The sequence below is a fragment of the Melanotaenia boesemani genome, chromosome 8 (genome assembly GCF_017639745.1).
Source record: "Melanotaenia boesemani isolate fMelBoe1 chromosome 8, fMelBoe1.pri, whole genome shotgun sequence".
Taxonomy (NCBI): Eukaryota; Metazoa; Chordata; class Actinopteri; order Atheriniformes; family Melanotaeniidae; genus Melanotaenia; species Melanotaenia boesemani.
In genome coordinates this window covers 34,764,542-34,775,525 of record NC_055689.1, presented here as the reverse complement: position 1 = coordinate 34,775,525, position 10,984 = coordinate 34,764,542, and the positions used below count along the sequence as shown (strand labels likewise).

Here is a 10,984-nt window from a genome sequence, read left to right as displayed (position 1 = left end):
CACGACAACTGTTCATGGCGTTTAACTCTCTTCTATCTCCACCACCTGCTCAGCCTCCCACTGTGCTGACTGCAGAAATGTTTGCTTCCTACTTCACTGAAAAGGTTGCCACCATCAGTAACCAATTCACTGAGCCTGACCAACTCAGCCTTACCAAACCAGCTACTGGTGCCTCACTATGCTCCTTCCGCTCTCTAAATGAGGACGAAGTCTCTAAACTTCTAGTCAGCTCAAAACCCACAACCTGTCCTCTTGATCCTGTTCCCTCTGACATCCTGCAGAGCATTTTACCTACAGTCAAATCTGCAGTAACTCATATTATCAACTCCTCTCTTAAATCCGATGTCTTTCCTTCTGCCTTCAAGCAAGCTCGGGTTACCCCACTGCTGAAGAAACCCACACTCAACCCAGCCCAGGTTGAAAACTACCGGCCGGTCTCACTGCTTCCATTCATGTCTAAATTACTAGAGCGTGCCGTCTTCAGTCAGGTCTCACAGTTCCTCCAAGACAACAACCTGTCAGATCCATATCAATCTGGATATAGGCAAGGTCACTCTACTGAAACTGCTCTCCTGTCAGTTACTGATTCCCTACGGCTTGCCAGATCCACTGGTCAATCCTCAGTCCTTATACTGCTGGACCTGTCGGCTGCCTTTGACACTGTCAACCATCATATACTGTTCTCCAAACTCTTAGAGCTTGGCATCTCAGGATCTGTCCTCTCGTGGTTTACATCCTACCTCACAGGGAGATCATTCAAAGTATCTTGGCGAGGGGGCGTGTCCAGATCACATGGGCTGACAACAGGGGTGCCTCAGGGCTCGGTGCTCGGCCCTCTTCTCTTTTCCCTATACACCTCCTCACTCGGTGCAGTCATTAGCTCTCATGGTTTCTCCTACCACTGCTATGCAGATGACACTCAGCTTTTCCTTTCTTTCCCACCTGATGACACAACCGTCTCAATGCGAATATCAGCATGCCTTGCTGATATCTCTGCATGGATGAAGGACCGCCACCTTCAGCTAAATCTGTCCAAGACTGAGCTTATTGTCTTCCCAGCCAGTCCTTCTTTACCACCACAGATAAGTGTGCAGCTAGACTCAATCACACTAGTCCCTACATCTTCTACCAGGAATCTTGGTGTCATGGTAGACAACCAGCTGACCTTTAAGGATCATGTTGCCTCGGTTTCCCGGTCTTGCCGATTTGCTCTCTACAACATCAGAAGGATCAGACCCTACCTGACTGAACACACGACCCAGCTCCTGGTCCAGGCTCTGGTCATTTCACGCATTGACTACTGCAACTCCTTACTGGCTGGCCTGCCTGCATGCTCAGTTAAACCTCTGCAGATGATTCAGAACGCAGCAGCACGTCTGGTCTTCAACCAGCCCAAAAGAGCTCATGTCACTCCACTGCTAATTGCTCTTCACTGGCTTCCAGTGGCAGCACGCATCAAATTCAAAGCTCTGCTTCTGGCTTACAAAACAATAACCCAAACAGCTCCGGGCTACCTTCACTCCTTAATCCAGAGCTACACTCCCTCTCGAAACTTACGCTCTACCAGCGAAAGACGCCTAGTGCTCCCACCACAACGTGGCGCAAAATCAGTAGCTAGACTCTTCTCCTCTGTTGTTCCCCGGTGGTGGAACGATCTACCAAACTCCGTCCGATCCGCAGAGTCCGTATCCACTTTTAAGACCAAGCTAAAGACTCAGTTGTTTAAGGAGCATTTCCACATTTAGCTTAACTAAATGAGTCAGAAAGATTTGTCCAGCTTTTTGGCTCAACCAAGTACTGAAGAAGCTGTGTGCACTTATGCCCAAGATGATATTGTGTGATGAAATCATGCACTTATGCCCAAGTTGATATTATGTGATGAAATCATGCACTTATGACCTAGTTGATATTGTGTGATGAAATCGTGATCCTGTATTAAAAAAAAAAAAAAAAAAAAAACAATTATATGCACTGCACTAGCACTACATGACAGCACCTGGGTCCAACTGGACTCAAAAGCGGTCTGACTATCACTTAATTATGACGTCCCATCTTGTTTGAATTCATGCTTGTGTTGTTCTTCCTCTCAAATGTAAGTCGCTTTGGATAAAAGCGTCTGCTAAATGACTGTAGAATAGAATAGAATAGAATGAACTTTTTTATTTTCTTTCAGACAGAAACAGATTTGTCTTCATCGCAGCTCTGACTAACTCAAACTTTCATCTCAGAAACGTGATAAAACTTGTCATTCAGTGTTGCTCCGCCTCTTGCTGCACCTGTTTGTCAGGTTTTGTTTCATTAACGTCACACACAAATATTTACCTAGATCTTTTACAAGATGAAATTAAAAGTAGGTCAAGTCTTTGAGTGCATTGCTGTTTAATGGATGAAAAGTTCAAACCCAGAAGCAGGATTAAGGCTGTGCTTCTTGCTAACACTCCAGCACCAGCTAGCGTCCTGTAACCTTACATTGCTCTTATTTAGTTCTTCATGACTTTAAAGTCCACCTGTACTTCTTTAGAGGTTTCTGAAGTTCATGTCTTCTTTTTTTTTTTGTCCCGTCATGTGCTACGTGGCACGGCTCCAAGAAGTTGTTTGTGTGTTGTGTTTCTTGTGGTTTGGAGTGTACGTGCAGTGAAAAATGAAAGGCATGTCACCACAGTGTACAGCCAAGGCCGCTCCACCCCGCATGGCATGCATGCATTCAAAGTTCCTACGTGTGTGTGAGAGAGAAAGAGAGAGAGAGCGGGAAAGAAGAGGGGTCTGGGGATCTAAGTCCAGAGGGAAGTTCACTAATAATTCTAGAAGGCACACACACCCCACATGCCTAGGGAGGAATGAGAGGAGGGGGAGGAGGACAGTGGGAGAGCCCAGACCCAAGGCACACCACCCCCAGGCACACAGTATAATCACAAACACAGCATACGAACCTCCCAATCTCACCCCTCAGCACCTCCCCTTCCTCCCACACCACCTTGTGTGGCCCCCCTCTCTTGGGAGGCTAGAGGGGTCTGTATGTTCCGGGGGTTTGGGCCTGCCTGGATGTGCTGCCATGGGTGGGGTGGTGCATGCCCTGGTGTCTGGTTGCCACCCTTGATAATCTCGAATGGTCCCAAATATCTGGGGGACAACTCCCTGGATTCAAGCCTGAAGGGAATGTGCTCTGACGATAACCAGACCTTCTGATTTGGATGATAGGTAGGAGCCGGAACACATCTGGGATCAGCTAAGCGGTGATTGTGTTCAGACGTCCTGAGCTGAGCAGCCTTGGTTTCACTCCAGAGCCTCCAGCAGCGACAAAGGTGATGTTGAACAGAGGGCATAGCGATCTCCTCCTCCTGAACGGGAGATAGGGGTGGTTGGTATCCCAGAGAAACTTTAAAAGGAATGAGGCCCAAAGCCGATGATGTGAGAGATTTGTGTGCAGATTCAACCCGACTCAGCTGGTCACTCCACGACGAAGGGTTGGCAGCAGCCACACACTGCAGAGCCGACTCCAAATCCTGATTAGCCCGTTCCACCTGACCATTAGTCTGGGGGTGAAAACCAGAACTTAAACTGAACATAACACTAAGGGCATGACAAAAAGCTTTCCAAACATGCAAGATGAATTGGGGACCATGATCCAAAACAATATTGACAGGGATAATGTGGAGCCTGAAGACATGGCGAGTGACAAGTTCAACAGTTTCCATGGTGCTCGGTAGTTTAGACAGGGCCACAAAATGCACCGCCTTGGAGAAACGGTCAGCAATCACGAGGATAGTAGTGTTACCTCTAGACGCTGGGAGACCAGTAAGAAACACCAGGGCAACATACAACCAACTCCTGCTGGGAGTCAGGAGAGGGTGAAGCAGACCAACAGGGGACTGGGTGGACGTCTTTCCTCTGGCACAGACGGCGCAAGCAGCAACATACTCCCGGACGTCCTGGTCCATAGAAGGCCACCAAAAATGCCTCCGGAGTAAGAAGAGGGTGCAAGCAGACCCAGGATGACAAGGGTTGTCCCGAAGAGCATTCCATACAGCCTGTTCCACCTCCCAGGTAACAGCAGCGACCAGGCAAGACAAGGGTATGATGGTGTTGGTACTGGACGATGAGGCGTCTGAGCTCAACTGATGAGAGGGTATCTGGCTTTGTGTTGGAAACCGGTCTGTACATAATAACAAGGTAAAATCTCCCAAAAAAACAATGATTACACCATGCCTTTGAAGGAGTGAGCCATGGGAGCCCTAAAGTGGATGGACTAGGCACTCATGGTTGGGAATCCCTACTTTATACTTGGTTAGGCATACTCGGTACATGACAGCTCCACGTTTTTAAGTTTGCAGTGAGGTTTGTTGTGTCCGCGAGTTGAGAATAGTGGCACACCTGGGCAGTCCCCCTGTAGGCTGCCCTCCACTGGTGGCCCCCGCTAGTCTCATATTATGTTTAGCTACTTAGCTTTTAGCCTTCATTGTTAGCTGGAACAGAGATTTTATATTTGTATGATTTTTCACTTTAGTTGCTTAGATTCTTTTGTATTAAAGATTTAATCTGTACCTACATTTTCTTTTTTTTTTTTTTTGGCCCGTCATGCAGTACGTGGCACGGCTCCAAGAAGTTGTTTGTGTGTTGTGTTTCTTGTGGTTTGGAGTGTACGTGCAGTTAAAATTGAAAGGCATGTCACCACAGTGTGCAGCCAAGGCCACTCCACCCTGCATGGCATGCATGCCTCCAAAGTTCCTACGTGTGTGTGAGAGAGAAAGAGAGAGAGAGAATGGGAAAGAAGAGGGGTCTGGGGATCTAAGTCCAGAGGGAAGTTCACTAATAATTCTAGAAGGCACACACACCCCACATGCCTAGGGAGGAATGAAAGGAGGGGGAGGAGGACAGTGGGAGAGCACAGACCCACGGCACACCATCCCCAGGCACACAGTATAATCACACACACAGCATGTGAACCTCCCAATCTCATGCCTCAGCACCTCCCTTTCCCTACCACAATACCTTGTGGGAGACGTCCCCTGTGGACCAGAGGATGGCGAGCCACAAATCCACTCCCCAGCGCCACCTCCAGTCGCGCCCCATCACCTCCCACCTGGATGCAGCTGACTGGGCATCCCCCACAACCAGCAGCTCCTGGTCCCGGCTCCTGGGGCAACCCCCTCCCCCTGCCAGTCCCCGGCGGTGGCCCGGATAACAGGGGTGTGAGAGGTCCCCATTGCCCTCGTCCTTCTTGCTTATGACTGTTTGTGGTGTGTGTGTTGTTTGCAAGTAAAACTGAGGGGCAGTGACCACATTGTGCCAGGCGCGAGGTCATCTTCGTGGCCACGCCCTCCATGCACTACATGGCACACCCCCCAGAAGTTGTGTGTTGTGTTTCTTGTGTTTTGATGTCTAAGTGTTTTTGTTTTGATGTCTAAGTGTAATTAAAACCCAGAGGCGAGTTGCCACAGGGTGCACAGCTACCAAGCATGGCGTGCACGCCTCCCAAATCCCTCTATGTGTGTGTCTGTGTGTGTAAGAAAGAGAGAAAGCGGGAAAGAAGAGGGGTCCTGGGATATAAGTCCAGAGGGAAGCGAACTCTCTCTAATACAACTCTCTTTGACTTACCAACTATGTTGCAGGTTCCTATTTGCATTCAGCAGGCTCTTCAGCAGTGTCACCAAGAAAAGGTTAACACCTCCCCAGAATATTCAGGTTGTGTGAAAGTACAAGGTGACAGAGTCTGTAGAATCCCTGGACGCACTGTGAAAATGATACCGGCTGCCTGTCATAATCATCACATAGTGGATGATGTTTTGTTTGGTGCAAAACATTATCATCACCCTTTCTGCAGGGCTCCTGGCCTCAGTAGAGGTACTGTGTATATACCCATTGTCAACGTAGGGAGCCAAGATGTACTGTATCCACATACTGTTCTGGGTACCATATACACTGCTTACCTGGTGAGCCCCCCAGTTGTTCTCAAAGAGGGGGAAGTTTCAGCCACAGTTGCTTGTCAGTTTGTCACCAGCTTTATAGGAGACAAAATTGACACAGCTGATTTAACAGTCCTTGCAGAAGAGGAGCAATGTCAGGTTCGGTCCTTGTTGCAAAAATACATGCACATGAGGAGCTTGAAGGTTCTCAACTCTGGATTTGGCTGCTGGGTATAACCAAGTACCTGTCACCGAAAAGGACAAAGTGATGACTGCTTTCTGCACACCAATTGGGCTATTCAAATGGAACACGATTCCTTTTGGGCTATGCATTGCCCCAAGTACTTTCCAGAGATTAATGGAGAGGATCTTTGGGGATCCGCATTGCCAATCTTTGTTGCTGTACCTGGATGATGTTATCATTTTCTCTTCCTGTAAAGGAACATGTGAGCTATTTGGATGCTGTGCTGGGTTGTCTGCAGAAAGAAGGTCTCAAGGTAAAGCTGGAAAAATGCTCCTTTTTCAAAACCAAGGTGAGCTACTTGGGTCATGTCATTTCTCAGGATGGTGTATCAACAAGCCCTGGCAAGATAGATGCAGTGTCCAAATAGAAAAGGCCAAACACAGTGTCAGAGCTACGTTCCTTCCTAGGGTTTGCCAGCGACTATCACCGATTCATTGAAGGATTCAACAAGCTGGCAGCCCCCTTGCTCTGCCTGGCAGCTGAGCAGATTGGCACAAAGTCTCGGAAGCCCACTGGGACATCCCTATCTGAAGCATGGACAGAAGAGTGTGAGCGCAGTTTTGAATATCTTAAAAGAAGGTTGGTGTCTGATCCCGTTTTGGCTTGTGCAAACTTTCCCCTGCCATTTATTCTGGAGGTTGATGCCAGTTATAATGGACTTGGTGTCATGAGGGCTGGCCTGCATCGCCTGCAGCTTACACAATCAGACTCTTCTGCTCCACCTGGGTCTCATCAGCACACACTCTCCTCACCTGTTCATCACCCTATATAATTGCTCTTCAATGTCTGCTTCCCTGCCAGATGGTCATTTGCCTTCCCTGTTATTCTGCAGTAAATCTTGTCTTGTTCTAGATCCCTGTTGCTGACCTCGCTGCCACTCACGGACTCCCGATTGCCTGATCCCTGCCGGACTATCCTGAACTCTGCCTACCTGGATTAGACCTTTTTCTGGACCGACTTCCGCTATCTGCCTAGCCCCTCTTCCTGGACCTGGTTGCTGCACCTGCCGTCCGTTAGCTCCTTTTCTGCATCAAATAGACTGTTAAACTCATTACCGTGTGGGCTGAATTCCCAGGTCTTCCTGAAACGATCATTACACTTGGTGCTGTTCTTTCCCAAGAACAGGATGGCAAAGTCAGACCAGTTGTCTGTATGCCTTAGGCCTTCAGAGAGCAACATGAATAACTACAGCTCTATGAAGCTGGAATTTTTGGCTCTTAAATGGGCCATGAATGAAAAATTCAGGGATTACTTGATGGGACAGAAATGTGTGGTTTGTACAGACAATAATCCTCTCAGTCATCTTTCAACAGCTAAACTGGGTGCAACTGAACAACGATGGGCTGCATATTTGGCTACTTTTGACTTTACCATAAAATACAAGCCTGGTCGAACTAACAAGAATACTGATGCCCTCTCCAGACAACATCCAGCACCCACAAGTACATCAGATCTTGTTACTTCTGGTATTCAGATTCCACACACATTGCAGCAGGTTGTGGAATCTAATCAGACCCATGAGACCACTCAAGGTGTCATCTCTGCTTTCCCTTGTCATACCTAGTCAGATCTGTGACGCTACAGGAAAGTGAGCCCACTATCAAGAAGTTCCTGCAGCGTTGGTCTGGGAAGCTAGGCCCTGATGCAGCCAAACGTTGCCAGTTCACCAAGAATGTTCCCGTCCTCGTTCATCAGGGGGAACGAATTGTGGCGCAAGATGGAGTGCTTTATCGTCTGGTATGCAATCCTGCGGGACAAGAGCAGCTGCAGCTGGTACTGCCTACGTCCCTTGAGAATCAGGTACTGCATCAATTACATGATGACCATGGACATCAAGGCACTGAGTGAACAACAGACGTGATCCGTCAATGTTACTACTGGCCTGGAATGCATCAAGACCTTAAACAGTGGTGTCAGAGATGTGAGCACCATCAGTTCACCCAGATGCATGCACCTAAATGGGTCATCTGCTTGCATTCAGTCCAAATCAAATCCTTGCTATTGATTTTACCACATTGGAGCCTGCAAAGAATGGAATGGAAAATGTTCTGATTGTGACTGATATCTTTTCCAAATTTACCCAGACCATCCCAACCCATGACCAGACTGCTGCCATGATTGCCAAAGTGCTAATAAATGAATGGTTTTATAGGTTTGGAGTACCAACTCGCATTCACTCTGACCAAAGGCGGAATTTTGAGAGCCATTTCATTCAGCAGCTATGCCAGATGTATGGGATAGAGAAGAGTCAGACTACCCCATCCTGCTGGTAATGGCCAATGTGAGAGGTTTAATAGGACACTGTACAATCTGCTTTGCCCACTGCCTGTTACCAAGAAAAGGGATTGGTCATGCTCTTCAGTCTATGGGTGAGTCGCCATTTTTTCGAATGTTTGGTACAGATTCCCAGTTGCCGGTGGATTTCCTTTTGGGAAGAGTGCAAGAACCATCTGCCAGCACTGTCCATGACTGGGTTGTGGAAAACCAGACCTGATTACACCATGCCTTTGAAGGAGTGACCCAACATCTGGAGGCCAAAGCCCAGCTGTGCAAGGAGCACCATGACAAAGAGGTATGAGACTCCCCATTACAGGAAAATCAGTTGGTCTACCTGAAGGATGTTGGACTTAGAGGTTGTCATAAGATTCAAGATGTTTGGAGCTCTGTTGTGTACAAGGTGTTGTGAGACCCAGCAGCATGAGGATGGGTATACACCATTGCACCTCTTGAGGACCCTGCTAAGGTAAAACACTTTCATCGCTCATTGCTGAAGAGTAAAGTGACTGCTGTGGATGACTGTCCTGCAAATAAAGAATTGTGGTCAGAAGAACTTTATTCCCTGGATGAATCTATGGTGGATGGTGAATGGTTCGGTTTGGTTTCTACTTCCACTTCAGTAACCGTAGACCCACAGCCTATTCTGCCACCTCAGGCTCCCATAATGAAAGAGAGGACAGCCTCCCACTCCCACCTTGCGGACAAAGCTAATCCAGCAGTAGATAGAGAGCTTCCCCTGAGAAGGACAACTTGCTTAACTGCTGGAAGACATAACAATCCCCACCATCTGCCTCAAACAGTAAGGAGTGCAGCAATAGGGGCTACTAACTCTCAGGTGCCATGTAGTAGCATGTAAGACATCTGCTGACCTTCTGCATACTGTGATTGCTGTTGGTGGTGGCGGCTGCCTTTTTGAACCCCTGACTTGTCATCTGCTTTTGCCTCTAAGGGTGGTGAGTAGGGTGGCAGGTAAAACAATTTACCAAAGCAACCTTTTAGGATTTGCACTAATTAGTTGCTTTTCAGTTGCAGGTTACCTGCTGCTGTTTTGTGCTGTTTTGTTGTTTTTCTGTTCTTTGTAAGTTACAACTGTGTTTATCTTAGTTTTACCAGTAGTTTCCTTTTCAGTACAAGTTGATTGAGTTGGCTTTATTCATTTTGTTGCGGCTTTAACTTGTGCTTTTCTTTTTGACTGCTGGGAGCCATAAAGTGGATGGACTAGGCACTCGTGGTTGGGAATCCCTACTTTAAGGAAGGAGCTGAAGGACCAAGATGGCACAAGCGGCTCGACATCCGCTCGGTCTAATAATTGCTTTTTTAGTGTTTTTATTGTTTTTTTTTAACTGGCATAATGTGACTGCATTTCTGGTATATGATCGACAAGCCCTACTACATATTGGTCGTACTCAAAGATCAAAATTAAATTGAATTATGAATGGCAGAATCCTAAATCCTCCACCATTCCTCTCTGATATCCCGTCTGTTTTTATGTAATCAGTTTAATCTTTTTTAATCAAACTGCTTGGAAAACATGACGTCATTATAACAACTGCTTGCTAAGGGGCGATATTCTTCAAAGCAACCACTGACCAAGAAGAAAGAAGGAGGAGGAAGAAAATCTTTCGTAGTTGGCCAAGTGCTGAAAATGGAACTCCCTCCTTTCAGCCAGCTCATCCACCACATGAAAGCAAAGGAGCAACACCAAGTTCATGCAGTTCAAGCAGTGTTGCTCTGCCTCTTGCTGCACCTGTTTGTCAGGTTTTGTTTCATTACCTTCACACACAAATATTTACCTAGATCTTTTACAAGATGAAATTAAAAGTAGGTCAATTCTTTCATGCTGTTTAATGGATGAAAAGTTCAAACCCAGAAGCAGGATTAAGGCTGTGCTTCTTGCTAACACTCCACACCAGTTAGTGTCCTGTAACCTTCCATTGCTCTTATTTAGTTCTTCATGACTTTAAAGTCCACCTGTGCTTCTTTAGAGGTTTCTGAAGTTCATGTCTTTTTTTTTGAAGGGGGGCCCGTCATGCAGTACGTGGCACGGCTCCAAGAAGTTGTTTGTGTTGTGTTTCTTGTGGTTTGGTGTCTACGTGCAGAAAGGCATGTCACCACAGTGTACAGCCAAGGCCGCTCCAGCCTGCATGGCGTGCATGCCTCCAAAGGTCTTACGTGTGTGTGTGTGAGAAAGAGAGAGAGAGCGGGAAAGAAGAGGGGTCTGGGGTTCTAAGTCCAGAGGGAAGTTCACTTCCCTCTGGATGTTGAGCCTCTGGTGGCATTAGGCACCCCCGTTCCCCGGGAGGTCCCCCAGGGTAACACAGGCCAGGAGAAGCCATCCACCATGACCGCGTCAGGCAGTGACCGCAGCCAATGAGCAGCTAATATCTCCAGAAGGCACACACACCCCACATGCCTAGGGAGGAATGAGAGGAGAGGGAGGAGGACAGTGGGAGAGCCCAGACCTACGGCACACCACCCCCAGGCACACAGTATAATCAGACACACAGCATACAAACCTCCCAATCTCATGCCTCAGCACCTCCCCTTCCTCCCACACCAC

The 10,984-nt window shown here is 47.6% G+C and overlaps 1 protein-coding gene across 1 annotated transcript in view; it reads right to left on the bottom strand.

Moving 5' to 3' along the window:
• Positions 1 to 10,984, bottom strand: part of LOC121645098 (zinc finger protein 420-like) — a 1,096,702-nt gene that overhangs the window by 447,520 nt on the left and 638,198 nt on the right. The gene's annotated exons all lie outside the window — the stretch shown is intronic.